Source organism: Helianthus annuus, chromosome 9 (genome assembly GCF_002127325.2).
Source record: "Helianthus annuus cultivar XRQ/B chromosome 9, HanXRQr2.0-SUNRISE, whole genome shotgun sequence".
In the NCBI taxonomy this organism is placed as follows: Eukaryota; Viridiplantae; Streptophyta; class Magnoliopsida; order Asterales; family Asteraceae; genus Helianthus; species Helianthus annuus.
This window is the reverse complement of record NC_035441.2, coordinates 95,092,373-95,107,880: the sequence shown is the minus strand read 5'-3', so window position 1 is coordinate 95,107,880 and position 15,508 is coordinate 95,092,373. Positions and strand designations below refer to the sequence as shown.

The following is a 15,508-nucleotide window of genomic DNA, read 5'->3' as shown; positions in this document are numbered from 1 at the left end:
ACAGATGGTCAGAGTGAGCGTACAATCCACAGTTTGGAAGACATGCTTAGGGCATGCATGATCAATTTGGGAGGTAGCTGGAATGACCATCTCCCCCTAATTGAATTCTCCTACAACAATAGTTATCATACGAGCATCAAGGGTGCTCGTTTAGAGGCCTTGTATGGGAGAAAGTGTCGAACGCTTGTTTGTTGGGCCGAAGTTGGGGAAGCCCAACTATCAGGATCGGAGATTGTCCTGAGATCACGGACAAGATAATACAAATCCGTGATCGTATCAAAGCTGCCAGGGATCGGCAGAAGAGCTACGCTGGTAAGAAGCGTAAACCTCTTAAGTTCCAAGTTGGGGACAAGGTTTTACTGAAGGTATCACCCTGGAAAGGTGTGATGCGCTTCAGTAAGAAGGGCAAGTTGAGCCCAAGATATATAGGACCATTCGAGATAATTGAATGTGTCTGGTCTATAGCTTATAAGCTAAACTTGCCAGAGGAGCTTAATGGAATTCACATTGTGTTCCACATCTGTAATTTAAAGAAATGTCTAGCCGATAAGTCGCTAGAAATGTCACATCAAGATGTGCAAATTGATGAAAACCTGAGGTTTGTTGAGAAACCAGTTTCGATCGAGGATCGACAGGCTAAGAAGCTCCGATGGAAGTACATACCTATTGTTAAGGTTAAATGAGATGCCCATCGAGGCCCCCAATATACATGGGAGGTCGAGTCCACTATGTGACAGAAGTACCCCCATCTTTTTGAATAAAGTCTTGAGGTCGAGATTTCTTTTAAGGGGGTGACGATGTAACACCTCGTAAAATCGTGTCCAGCAATGTAGTGACACGTGTCCCTATTCCTATTTATGCCTAATGTTGGCTAGGAGGGACTAATTTTGCCAATCGTAGAAAGTATGAATGTGGAGGGACTAAAGGTGTCAACATGCTGAAACTACGCGTCTAAGTGACCCTTTACAGTGTCCTTACTCTCAAATGAGCCACTTGTTGGACGAGAGGGACCATTTGTGAATTTATATAAAGTTTGGTATTGTTGGGGCTAAAGGTGCCAACATGTTAATTTATACCTCTAAGTGACCCTTTAACGAACTACGAGCTTGATGATGTACGATCACACTCCCGGGTGTGTCAAACATTGGCCAAAAGAAGCTAATTATGTTATATATATATATATATATATAAGTATGGAAGCTGAGGGACCAAAGGTGGCAAGTTACAAAAAATGAATTTCTTGGCCGAGACCCTTTACGGACCGCAAAGGACCACCTTTACGGTCCGCAAAGCCTGCCCAGCGACAGTTTTTGCCTTGGTGGCCACACAAAGCTGCCAAATACCATTTTTTTCGAAACCTTTGTCACACCCTGACTTTTGCGGAAGCGTGTGATGTGTGACTTGATCAGTTTTCATTGCAATCAATAATAATAATAATAAAGAACAATATGACTAAAATGATGTTCATCCATTCATAAGTTTAAAAAAAAATATTACAAACACAAGACGTTTATGTTTCAACCATCATATCCTCAGGTTAAGTTACAAACCAACAAAATTGGATGACATCTAAACTTGATATTTACATCTTGAAAACAACACCAGCGCCCAAGATCCATCTTGTTTCCTGAAATACATGTAATTTGAAAACATCAACAAAAGTTGAGTGAGTTCATGTGTTTTGTATGTGAGCTCGAATAATCTTGTAAACATTTGTAAGTATTCCTTTATAATCCAGTATGAAAGCGTCTATGAACAGATCAATTAATGTTTTGCAAAGACATTAATATGTGTGCAATGGTATAGGAAGGCTCAAACCTAGCGGATTTCGTACCGAGCCACCCGACTGGAACGACATAGTCACCACATGGGCCAACTCGCGGACCCATGGGTGGGGCTCGCAACACCCAAATAGATCTATCACTCATTCCCCATGGTCTTCATACGAAGATTAATGGTCTTAAGTTAACGCCTACCCATTCACAAGATCTAACAGTTCATTCCTTAGCTAACCATACCATTTGTAAATGTTTGAAACATTTGAAACATGTATTTCACCCCCTGTAAGTTATAAAACTGAAAACAGTTAAAAGAAAAGGGGGACATGAACTCACAAATTTGTGTCCGCATTCTCGTAACTCAAAGATCCTTTCCTCGGGTCGTACAACTACCAACACACGTGTTATGTTTTATTAGACGTTTTAGGTCGTGTAACGACTCTTAGTCTTAGTTGTTTATTAAGACTTATTTTTGGAATTTATATACTTTGAGTTATACGATGATGTACATTATATAATTCCCAATTATATAATTATTAGTTAAAGTAAGAATATTTTAACTTCAACTATTTTTGTCCAGTTAATTGGAATATTGTTACAAATAATATATTTTTAACTTGATGTATCATGTATTTCTTACTTATATATTTTCCCAAGTATAAGTATACTTGTACTTGTATATTTTGTATTCTCATACTTGTGCATGTTACTTGTATACGGATATTTGCCTAGTATTAGTAGTGTATTCCGGTATGTATTTCTACGTATAGGAATACGTATTTTCTTGTATTTATTAAGTATTTTATACTTAATCTTATGTATAATTTTTCCGGAATATTATTTTTATACACTAAAAATCACCACTTTATATTCTTAAAATATACATATTTTAAGAGAATTTTTATATAGAAATATCTATAAATTTACTTGGCAAAAATAAGTATACTTTCAAATATATCTTAAAAATAATATATTTTTAAGATTAAAATTAGAAAATATATATATATATATATATATATATATATATATATATTTCTAGTTTTCACCAAAATAATATATTTTTGAATTTTTTAAGAAAATATATATTTTTCTCCACTCAAAAATAATATATTTTCTATTTGACAAAATATGATATATTTTGTAATAGTTATAAAAATTCATATTTTACCGTTTCTTTGGTTTCAAAAATACCATTTATCACATTTGTTAAGTTACGAATTTATTTCCAGAATATATATATAAATATAGTCCAATGTCCATTGTCCATTGTCCAATTTGTCCCATCTTCGGGTATAAGATATATATTTATTTTCTTGTGAATTTGGTAATATTTCTTATTACAATTTTTGGTATTTTGGTGTGGTGCATTATTTTCAAGTCCTAATTTTAATATAACTAATACAATCAATATACAAGTAGCACATAATTTTGTGACATCTAAATATATATTTTCCTAAATATATACTTAGTGATTTTTATTATCAAAAATCAACCTCCAATATTTGTAATTTTTGTAATAAAAATTATGGCAAATTTTTATATTGAAACCATGATCAAAATTTACTTGTAAACACTTGTTTAAAAATATTTTTCTAAGTGTTTAATTTTTTACAAAAATTTTGCCATAGTTTCCCTTAAAAATAGAGGTTTCCATGCTTAATAGCATATCTTTTTCTTTTGAAAATTCATTTTCAATCAACAACAAGTTTCACACTACTTACCAATAGCCATAAATATGCATTTTATAAAATGTTATGAACTTGAAGTTTTGTAAAACTTTGTAATCTTTTAACATGTCATTTAGTAAGCTAAACTAACACTAAAAACATGATTTTTACTTCTTAAAACTCCTTCTTGTAAAATTTCATCTTTTACAACTTGTAAGATGATTTTATAAAAATTAATATTCTTGCATTCTTCATGATCCATACACTTTACTAGCTTTGTTTTAACCCTCAAAACATGATTATTTTCTTTAAAAACCAACTCCATGTTAAATCTTGAAATAAACTTTAGTTTCTATAAACTTTTATTTTTGGAAATCTTACATCTTTAAGATATATAACTTGTAGGAGTAATCATCCTACACATAAACAAGTTCACCTTCAAGTTCATAGTTTACATAAAGGATGATCAACATAAATTTCTCAAGATCCATCCTCATACTTGCTAGATCATGTGTTTAATCATCATCTAGTAAGCTTCTTATGGTAATCTACACATAAACACAAGTAATCAACAAACAAGTCTACTACATACACATAAACAACCTTGATTTTCATGTTTTTAAGCTTTATGTTCATGATCATCTTTATGTTTTCTTGAGATTCTTTAGTTTACCACTAAGATTATGAATAAAAAACAAGATCAAAGGGGCTTACTACTACCACTATGGCTAGGGAAGAACAAGAAGCAAATTGATGAAGAAATGAGGTGGATAAAAGCTCCTAGAGAAGGTCCTTCAACTTCCTATGCTTGCAACCTCCTTAAACATGCTTGATACACCTTAGGAACACCTTGGATTACTTGGGAATTTGCTAGAAAAATGAGGTTGATGGAGGGGTGCTTGAGCCGTGAGCTTATGGAGGAGGGGAGAAGGTTTTGTGTAGTTTGAATGGTTGTGAAGATGATGGTTTAAGAATTTGTGGTCTTTTTAAAATGATCTCCAACACAACTTTGCATAATGGTTATTGTGTTCCATATCTTATTAACAATTTACATAAATTAATCAAAAGAAATCAAAGAGTGGGGCCCCATGTTGTAACCGGTTATGGGGGGGGGGGGTCTCTAGTTGGATTTCAACCTTAGTTACAAGTTCTAGTTACATCTTAAGTGTTAAATTTAGGGGTTTAAGTGTTTTAAGATGAAATACGGTGTTTGGTAATCATAACTAGCTTTGTAATATTAAAACAATGCTTCTAGTTAAATTTTGGTGTTTCGGGTAGTGTCCAATTGTTCGTTTGGTTATCGGTTCGTTAAGGTGCTAAATTGCGCAGTTTAGTGTGCAATATGATGTCTTTTATGACAGTTTTGATTCCCGACACTTATCAAGCTATTCTGGACCATTAAACCTCATTTTTGCATTATATTTTGATGTTAAAAAGCTGAATTTTGCTGTTTTCTGCAGAATTCTGCAATTTTAGTGTGTTTCGGGCACTTTTTGGCACTTAAATCGTCACTCGGAAGGCAGTTTTATGATCCCTACTTTCCTACATACTATTCTAGTGTAACTCTTGGTTCGGGGGCTCATTCTATGTCTTAACAACATGTCTGTGTGAATACTAAACTCCCGTTAGTACTTATAGTTTATCTGATCAATGTACTAGTTTCGTTCTGTGCACTATTTCAACTGTCTCATGTTACATTCATCATTCATAAATAACATGCAGTCATGTAATGTATTTGTATGTCTATGACAGTAATCAGAAAATCATTCATATCATAGCTCAATCATGCATAGTAATTAAGGTACAAATTACTGTTTATATTGTACGGACTACGTGGAAAAGTGCCAGTTGTCATAACCTTGGGCTGCATGGCTGCACTACACACATATGAGGACATGTGTGATCATCTCCTAGCCCTCCATAACACCTGGATTCATCACACAACTCCTCCACAACTATAAATAGATGCTCATTTGCATCAAAATAACTTGCACCTTCTCAAAACACTTCAATTTTCTTCCTCTGGAGATTCCCAACTGAAGGGAGCTTCCAAATTAGTCCTATTTCTTTCAAGGTTCAATGGTAAGTGATCCTTTTCATCTACATTTTCGTTTATAAGGCTTTTAAAGCCAAAAAACAAGCAATTTCGATAATTGCTTTAACTTTTAGTTTAGACCTTTATGGTCCTACCATTGTTCGAGTCGAACATGGCTACGTGATCGTAATTAGGTAGGTGTTAATCCCTTAAAAGGGCACCTCCTGAAAATCACGTTTACTAGGTCAATTGACGAGTCAAAGTTTTAATGTTTAAAAAGTCAAACAGGTCAGATTTCATAAATATTATAATCTGATTATATAGATGTTCTAAAATATGTTTTGAAACTTGAACAAGTTGGTGATAATTATTAGAACATGTGGGAACATGTTCGGCTCGTCAATTCCAGTTTTAAGGTCGGTTCGCAACCGAAAGTCGCGAAGTTTGACTTCTGCTTTGACTTTCGATTCTGACCCGATTTAGATTAGTTTGCTACTGATTTAAGGTTGCATTATGATCGTAATTTAATGTAGCATAACCCTCTAAGGTTATAATACATGATCATAATCAGATTCTGAGTTTATGTATAAGTTTCGTTATTATGCCACACTTTGACCAAAATGCCCTTTTTGTAATAAATAAGGTTTTAATCAATAACAAACTTGCAAATACCTTACCTGCTGATATGATAATGTAATTAACATATTTTGATGTTATTAAACTGATCAAAAACTGAGTTTTCATATAAGATCGTAAATTGTGTTTTATAATGACCAAAGTGCCCTTCGGCACCTAGAATGGTTTTAAACATAATTTATCATATCAAACTCATTACCCGCTGATATAATATCATAATTAAAATATGTTTGGATATCAAATCAATTCATAACCTGAGTTTTGACTAAAAATCGTAAATGTCGGTATTTAATGACCGAAACGCCCTTTTGGCGCATAGTATGGTTTTAAACCATAACTATCAATTAAAACTTGTTACCTACTGATATTATAACTTATTTAGAATTTTTTTCACAGTAGGTACATGTTCTTAACTCAGATTTCCAAATAAGTTCTCAAACTATGTGTGAAATGACCAAAATGCCCATACGGTGCATAGTTTGGTCTTAAATCATAAAACTCACATATATTTGATTACTTACTAATATTATATCATAAATATAGTATTTTTACAGAATGATCAAGTTCATAACATCAGTTTATACGCAAGTGCATTTAATACGTCGCATAATGACCAAAAAGCCCTTATGAGGCATATTTTGATTTTAAAACCTTAATGGGCATATAAGTTGATATCCTACTGATACTACAACTTATTAAAGTATATTGGCATATAGAACTTGTTCATGACTCATCCGGTTACCCGATATCGCTTATACACGTACGGTTAAGCTTATGTAACTAGTTTACGTAAGTTTACCTAAACGGGTCAAACCTTATCATTTTTACTTCAAACCCCAGAATGTTATTTGTTTACCCATATTATACAAGTCTTAATACTTTTTGGGTTTAAAGTACATTCTATTCCGGTCATCGCTTCATCAAGCGTATCGTACCGTTTTCAATATTTTAAGTTAACCGGTCCAAGTCTACGACTTGAATAGGACCCGTTAGCATTCTAATTGGTTATTTATACCATCATTCCAGACTAGGGCCTTCCAGTAAATTGCTACCTACCTTAGTCAATTGATTAACAGCTGAGTTATTTATAAACCTTGCATATTAAGACGAGTGTTAGCTCAGGTAAATACTCTTAACCTATTTTCCCTATACGGGCTTGGGATATGGTAAATTATTACCGCTTGGTAGGGTATGGGATCATATGTTGGATTGCGACTACAAAATCTCCATAACCCGTTTTAATCTATTTTGTCTGATAACTTAAACATTGGGGGTTAACGCGACCGTGTCCTGGATATCCTCGGCTCATTTAAAGTTGCTAATAGCCAAGACCAAGCACAGGGTGTAGGCATACACCCGACAGATGCTAAATGCTAATATAAAATGTTTTTTGATGAGTGTGATTGTCGTATATTTTATGTATATTTTTTAGCCCTTTTTACACTTTAGTCAAGTTTTAAATTTATAAAACACGATATTTTACTAACACTAAACACACATATGGGCAAGTGCACCCATCGTGAGCGTAGTATAGCGTTGGTAAGATACCGAGGTCGTCCAAGGACACAAGAGCTTTTAATACCGGTTTATCCTCAATATCTAATCAAGTCAAAGTTTTAGAAAAAGATTTAAACATGAAAATAAAAACTAAAAATGTTGGATCTATACCAGTGGGTATTGAAGAAGGTCCTACTAAGTTTGACCCAGGTCCTTGCAGGATCTATACACCGAACAAGGCAAGACTCTTACCAAACCATTCCCTTAACCCCCGACCAGGTAGCCAACATATCTCCATATAGACCGTGGAGATATGAATGGTGTAAATCTTTTATTTTATATAGACAGTAAAATAACGCCAAGACACCACGGACAAATGACAAGGAAGTTTCACCTTTAACATAAGAAACTAGTTATTAAAGTCATTAATACATAACCAAATAAAAAGTGTGAAAAGATTAAAAATAAAAAGTATTACACTAAATGTTTGTCTTCACCAAGTGATGTAAGAGACTTAGGAAAACATGGCCTTTGACTGTCAAGAACTCTTACGATCAATCTTGGATCCCGAGACTACTACACACACTCTATGATGGATGATGGATGATGGTGGTGGATGTGGGTTGTGGGTTGTGATGGTGGTGGTGGGTGGGTAAAGTGTGAGAGAGGTGGTTTGCCAAGGGATGAGTTGCAAGTGAGCCAAGCACCCCTATTTATAGTGCACGGAAGCCCGGACATGGCCCCGTGTCCTTTGGGAACGGCCCTGTGTCCACCCATCTTCGATTTCTTCATTAAATGCAGTTTGTCTGCATTAGTTGACCACGCCCCCGTGTCTGCTGGGCACGGCCCCGTGTGCAGAAGTGTATCTGTACTATCAAGATTTGATTGGATTCTGCGAATCTTAGCGTTGACCATGGCCCCGTGTTGGCTGGGCACGCCCTCGTGTTGGGAAATAGAAGCTTCTACAACTTTGTCTTTACTGCAGACTCTTGGGCACGCCCCCGTGCTCAATGAGCACGGGGCGTGTTCAGCCTTCTGTTCTCTTGTTTTTGCTTGGGGAGATGATGTCGAGGGGTCGGGCATGCCACGTTTATTCCTTTTCTTGTATTATTGTTAGATTTAGCTGCATTTTTGCTTCTTTTGTTCATTTAAGCTGTTTTAACCCTGAAAATACAAAAGGAAGACAAAAACACACTTTTTCCAACATTAGTACTAAAAAAGGGTTAGTTTTATGCCACATTTGATGTAATTTATATGTTGCATTTTGCACACATCAAATACCCCCACACTTGAATCTTTGCTTGTCCTCAAGAAAAACTCTTTATAAAGTGGCTTACACTCCCAAATGGAATGGGTAGAAGAGAAGGTTTTGGGCTTGTCTTGAGTGTCGGGATTCCAAGATTTTTATTAGGTTTTATTTTTATGTTATTTACAATCCTATTCGTCATGATTTATTTAGAACATTACATAAGATAAATTACTTATTTGGGCATAACATGCCTCTTTAAAATTTCATTTATATACAAATTCACATACCTCACGGGAGATCACTCAACACTCGGTCGAAGATGTATTTGTGTGAAACACTCGAGAGCGGCATGGAACTTACTTCTACCATATGCTTGCCAAGGTAGGTGAAACACTCGAGGACTTTTGGGGGAAGGGTTAGGCTTGGGTTAAAGGTAGGTGGTTGGGTTAGTGGTTAGTAGAAAAAGGGCGAAAAGCGTAAAAAGCGTCAGTTTTCGTAAGACTTTTTTATTTTTATGAACTTTTTTATTCTAATGAAGCATTTCTTTAAACAAAGTTCTTTTTGATGAACTTGTTTGTTTATTTCTTGGCTTCATCATTTTTTTTCCGATAAGGATTGTCTCATGAAAAACCGAGCTTTTTACTAAAATAAAGGGTTTAAAATGAAAAAGGGTTTTGGTGAGTAAATGGTGTTTGTTTTGTGGGTTAAGAAATGAAAGGTTTAGGCTCAAAGGGGTTAACTAGGGGGATTTGGGTAGGTGGTAAAAAAGAAAAATAATGGTGTTGAAAGAAAAAAGGGTTAGTCCTAATGCTTCCATCATTTACTTACTTGGGTTTAAGTTGGTAAGGACCGGGAATGTATTGTCATGGCAAGTTCTAGAGTCGTAAGAAACCAAGCGGCTATTCACACAAGAAATGAAAAAATGAGCATTTAGTTTAGAGATGTGTATTTGTATGCTCAATAAAGACTCAAAACTCACTTTTTATGGGAATGGGTTTTTATGTGATCAAGTATATATAATCAAATTTTAACTAGATTTGTCATGCCGTTTCATAATTTTCTTATGTTGGTTCTTTTTATCACGACGCTATCGGTTGTAAATTTGTAAAAATATAACCTTTTTAGAACTTATAATTCCCAAATTAAACCAAGACAAGTAAAAAAAATGAAAAGTTTTTGAAAAAATTTGGGGTGTTTAGCGGTTCCAATAGAGTTTTGTGTAAGGCTTGTAATTAGGACTTGCAAAATTCAAGGTTTTAGCATCCCCCCACACTTAAATTACACATTGTCCTCAATGTGTCCCAAAATAAGTTTTTAGGTTGATTGAATGTGTAAAAGGTGTGTTAAAAACAAATTTTTATGTTACTGGGCATCTGGACACGGGCCCGTGGTGTCCGGGCACGGCCCCGTGTTCAGGTTGCCAGTAACAAAAATCATTAGAAAGTAACAGAAGCCTGGGCACGGGGGCGTGTTCAGCGAACACGCCTCGTGTCCAGTTACCTGAACTGGGTGATTTTCTACAGACCTTTCAGCACGGGGCCGTGTTGGCGGAGCACGGCCCATGCCGAACTTATTGTAATGAAGAAAAATTTGCAGGAGGCTCTGATTTTGTGCATGGGGTGTTGGTTCAAGTTTCCCTTAGTATCCTTCACCATCCCAGTGTGTTTTATTCTTGAAAATTAAAACTAAACTAGAAAGCATAAAAAATTAATCTAAACTAAACTAAGGATAGTTCCGCGGAATGCCTCCGTGGTGCGCCACGTTTATAAGGGTTCTTGGCTAGACCCAAAGCCAGTCATATGTTACCCAAGTGGGATGTTTTGCATCCCATGTTGCACCGTCGGAGAGCATCATCCAAACTTGAGTCTATGACTTTCATGTAATTGACCGGATCATCGTCTTCTACTCTCTTACCAACTCCGAATTTCATTTCCTTTTCTCCAACCCTCAATGTTAGTGTCCCACCATTCATGTCTACCACTGCGTGGGCCGTAGCTAGGAATGGCCTCCCTAAGATGAGTGGTACTTCGGTATCCTCCTCCATATCTAGTATGACAAAGTCGGCCGGGAAGACAAACTCTCCGACTTTAACTAATAGATTTTCGGTGACACCTTGTGGATATTTAACGGACCTATCAGCGAGTTGTATGCTCATTTTTGTAGGGCTTGTTTTCCCTAGGCCGAGTCGGTCGAACATTGATGCGGGCATGAGGTTGATACTAGCCCCGAGGTCGGCTAGTGCATTGCGAATAGGAGATTCCCCAATTGAACAAGGGATGGTGAAGCTTCCGAGATCGATCTTCTTTTGTGGGAGTTTGTTGAGTAGCAAGGCGGAGCATTCTTCACTTAAATTAACTAATTGCAATGATTCAATTTTACTTTTGTGAGTGAGGAAGTCCCTCATAAATTTTGAATATTTAGGCATTTGGGTTAGGACTTCAACAAATGGAATATTAACATGCAATTGTTTTAGTAAATTTACGAACTTTGTGAATTGCTCATCGGTCTTTTGGCGAATTAACCGACCGGGGTACGGAACCGGAGGATTCTTGGTGGGCTCTTGAATTGGTGGAGGAGCCGTCTCTTGTCGGGGCGTCGGTAGAGTTGTGGTTTGGCTAGATCAGCTCTTTTTAGTTGGAGGTAACGGAGCCTCCTCGGGACCCACGGTACGGTTTCTCAACGTGATGAGATGCACTTGTGCCTTTGGGTTGGTTTCGGTATTGCTTGGTAACGCGCCTTGTGGTCTCTCGGAGAAATTTTGAGCTAGTTGATTTATTTGTTTCTCAATGTTTTGAATACTAGTTTGTTGATTTCTAATGTTCGATTCCAATTGTTGAAATCGATCTGAGTTTTTCTTTTCGGTGTCGGAGATGAGGTGAGATACGTTATCTTCAAGCCTCTCTCGTCCCCCTTGTTGTTGTTGAGAGAAATTTTGTGACTCGTTTCTTGGTTGTTGAAAGTTTGTTCGTTGGTTTAGATTTTGTTGGTTACTACTATTACCGGGTTCTCTCCAAACAAGGTTAGGGTGGTTACGCCATCCTTGGTTGTAGGTACCTGTTGGAGGACCTGACGGCCTAGGCCTATTATCAATGTAGTTTACCGATTCTGTTTGCTTATCCATTTCTTTCATACAACTCCAATTTTCATGTGGCCCACCACACCCCTCGCAAGCCATAACCGAAGCCGTTTTTGCCATTTCTAACTTTGTGATTTTTGAATAAAGGGCTTCGATTTGGGCTTGCAAGGAGGTGCTCCCATCAACCTTATGGGCGCCCGGGGCGATAGATTTCGTGCCTCGGGGAGTGTGCCACTGAAAATTGGTTTGAGCAATTTCATCAATTTGATTGTAAATTTCATTTGAGCGACGATTACCTAAAAGTCCCCCGGAGCTAGAGTCAAGTGTTTGTCTTGTGTGTGGCAACAACCCATTATAGAAAGTGGATACTTGTTGCCATACCGCGAGATCATGATGAGGACACTGTCTTAGTATCTCCTTGAACCTTTCCCGAGTTTCATATAAGGATTCCCCGTCCTCTTGTGAATATGTATTAATTTCAGTCATTAATTTAGCCGTTTTAGCATGAGGGAAATACTTATATAAAAACTTTTGGGCTAGTTCATCCCAGGTCTTTACCGAGCCAACTGGGAGGGTATTTAGCCAAGCCTTAGCTCTATCATTTAGTGAAAATGGGAACATTCAAAGGCGGACAGCGTCAGTTGATGCTCCATTGATCCGAAAAGTATCACATATTTCCAAGAAGTTAGTAATATGTAAATGGGGATCTTCGTCCGCAAGCCCATGGAAGGTTGCGGAGTTTTGGAGCATTTGTATCAAATGCGGCCTAATGTGCGCAAAATGCAACATATAAATTACATCAAATGTGGTATAAAACTAACCCTTTTTAGTACTAATGTTGGAAAAAGTGTGTTTTTGTCTTCCTTTTGTATTTTCAGGAATAAATGAGCTCAAATGAACAAAAAAAGCAAAAAGGCAGCTAAATCTAACATAAATACAAGAATAGGAACAGACGTGGCATGCCCGACTCCCCAACAGCATCTTCCCAAGCAAAAACAAGAGAACAGAAGGCTGAACACGCCCCGTGCTCAATGAGCACGGGGGCGTGCCCAAGTGTCTGCAGAAAAGACAAAGTTGTAGAAGCTTCTATCACCCACCACTGGGGCGTGCCCAGCGGACACGGGGCCGTGGTCAACTCTAAGATTCGCAGAATCTAGGAAAATCTTGATAGTATAGATACGCTTCTGCACACGGGGTCGTGCCCAGTGGACACGGGGGCGTGGTCAACTAATGCAGACAAACTGCAATTAATGAAGAAAGAGAAGATGGGTGGACACGGGGCCGTGCCCAATGGACATGGGACCGTGTCCGGGCTTCTGTGCAGGCTATAAATAGGGGTGTTTGGCTCATTTGCAAACCATCCCTTGGCAAACCACCTTTCTCACACTTCACCTACCCACAACCCACATCCACCACCATCATCCGTCATAGAGTGTGTGAGTAGTCTCGGGATCCAAGATTGATTGTAAGAGTTCTTGACAATCAAAGGTCATGTTTGCCTAAGTCTCTTACATCACTTGGTAAAGACAAGTGTCTAGTGTAATACTTTTTATTTTTAATCTTTTCGCACTTTTTATTTGGTTATGTATTAATGACTTTAATAACTAGTTTCTTATGTTGAAGGTGAATCTTCCTTATCATTTGTCTGTGGTGTCTTGGCGTTATTTTACTGTCTATATAAAATAAAAGATTTCACCATTCATATCTCCACGGTCTATATGGAGATATGTTGGCTACCTGGTCGGGGGTTAAGGGAATGATTTGGTAAGAGTCTTGCCTTGTTCAGTGTATAGATCCTGCAAGGACCTGGGTCAATTTTAGTAGGACCTCCTTCAATACCCACTGGTATTGGATGGCGGGGGTCCAAACTCTTTGATCCCCTTATATGTAAGCTGCTATTAAGACTTTAACCCAGCTACTTAGGACTGTATCCCTGCTGACTCAGACTACTTCACCGAGGGTAACGTCACCTTCAAAAGAGGGGCCTACTACATTACATATTAATAACTTAATTAATTATCTTTCAATAATCCGACGCTTTAGGATTGTATCCTTGCTGACTCAAACTACTGGGTTGAGGGTAACGTCACCATCAAAAGAGGGGCCTACTACAATAACTAAGATAATCTCTTAAAAAGTGCAAAAGTGCGGAAATAATCAAAGGTTACACTAAACACGAGTCGGATCCAAGTGATTCATCTTGTCTATCTGTTTTTACTTTTATTTTTATATTTAGCATTTTTAGTTTATATTTTCTAGTTTAAAACCTTTTTCTACACTTTTGATTTGATTAGACGTTGAGGATAAACCAGTATTAAAAGCTCTTGTGTCCTTGGACGACCTCAATATCTTACCAACACTATACTACGCTCACGATGGGTGCACTTGCCCATATGTGTGTTTGGTGTTAGTAAAATATCGTGTTTTATAAATTTAAAACTTGAATAACGTGTAAAAAGGGCTAAAAATATATATAAAAATATACGACACTCACGCACACATCAAGTTTTTGGCGCCGTTGCCGGGGACACAAGGATTTTAAGAAAGTTAGGAATCAACGACCTAATCGTTTTTCTTATTTTTCTATTTTTTTAGGATTTTTCTTAATTTTTCAGCTTCTGCAGAGCTCAGCACGGGTCGTGCCCGCTGAACATGCCCCGTGCCCAATCTTTAGTACTGGCAATCCTGTTTTAAGTCAGACAGTAGCTGAACACGGGGCCGTGCCCACTCAACACGCCCCGTGCCCAAGTATCAATTCCTGAAAAACAGAACCGTAAGATCCCGACGGTTGGTAATTTCTGACACAAACATGAGTGATACTGATATTTTTTACTTTCGGCACTCTTATGGTACGTGGTGTCAAATATGTGGTGGCCGCTATAAAGATTTAGAATGTTATTTTCTAAATTATAAGCCCCATTATATAGACCCATTGTTTTCCTGTAGCCTTAAGAGGAGCGAAAGTAAAAAATAATCCTTATCTCTCCCTCAAATGCTCTCAACCGAATCTTATAGGAGAAATGCTTCTTGATGAATTATTTCAACTAGACGATTTAATTATTAATTGGTCAAAAGAACTTGAGTTGGACTTTCCATCTCAAGACGATACCCAAGAAGAATTGTTGGGATCGCATTCGAATAAAAACAACTTCGTTGTTCCCGATATTACCTCTAACTCTAGCGAAGACTTAAGCGATAGTCGTCCCTGTGTCGATTGTGCCGTGAAGGACTCCCCATCGACTTCGTTCGGTGCATACATAGACCTGAGCGATTCGGCATACACCTTCTTTAACGAGAGCCCGGGAAAGGGTTGGACTTGTCCACCTACATTTAGCATAGGAATCACCCTCACCGACAACCTCTTCCGTTCTCGTCTTAATCTAGAGCAATTAAGGTATCTCAGGCACTTTGGGGTTGTTCCATCCAGTAAGGAACCACCCAATCCGGATAAATTCCTTAAAAATAGACGAAACTTCATAAACAGTCTCTAGACACGGGGTCGTGTCCAGGTCAGCACGCACCCGTGTCCACCGAAAGATTCCTTTCTGACTTTTTGTCAGAATACGAACA

At 37.4% G+C, this 15,508-nt stretch overlaps 1 non-coding gene across 1 annotated transcript; it reads left to right on the top strand.

The window, feature by feature from the left end:
• The first annotated feature begins 12,323 nt into the window (after positions 1–12,323).
• LOC118482562 lies at positions 12,324–12,430 on the top strand. The gene has a single exon (XR_004868594.1). It is a non-coding gene; the product is annotated as a small nucleolar RNA R71 (small nucleolar RNA).
• The last annotated feature ends 3,078 nt before the right edge of the window (positions 12,431–15,508 follow it).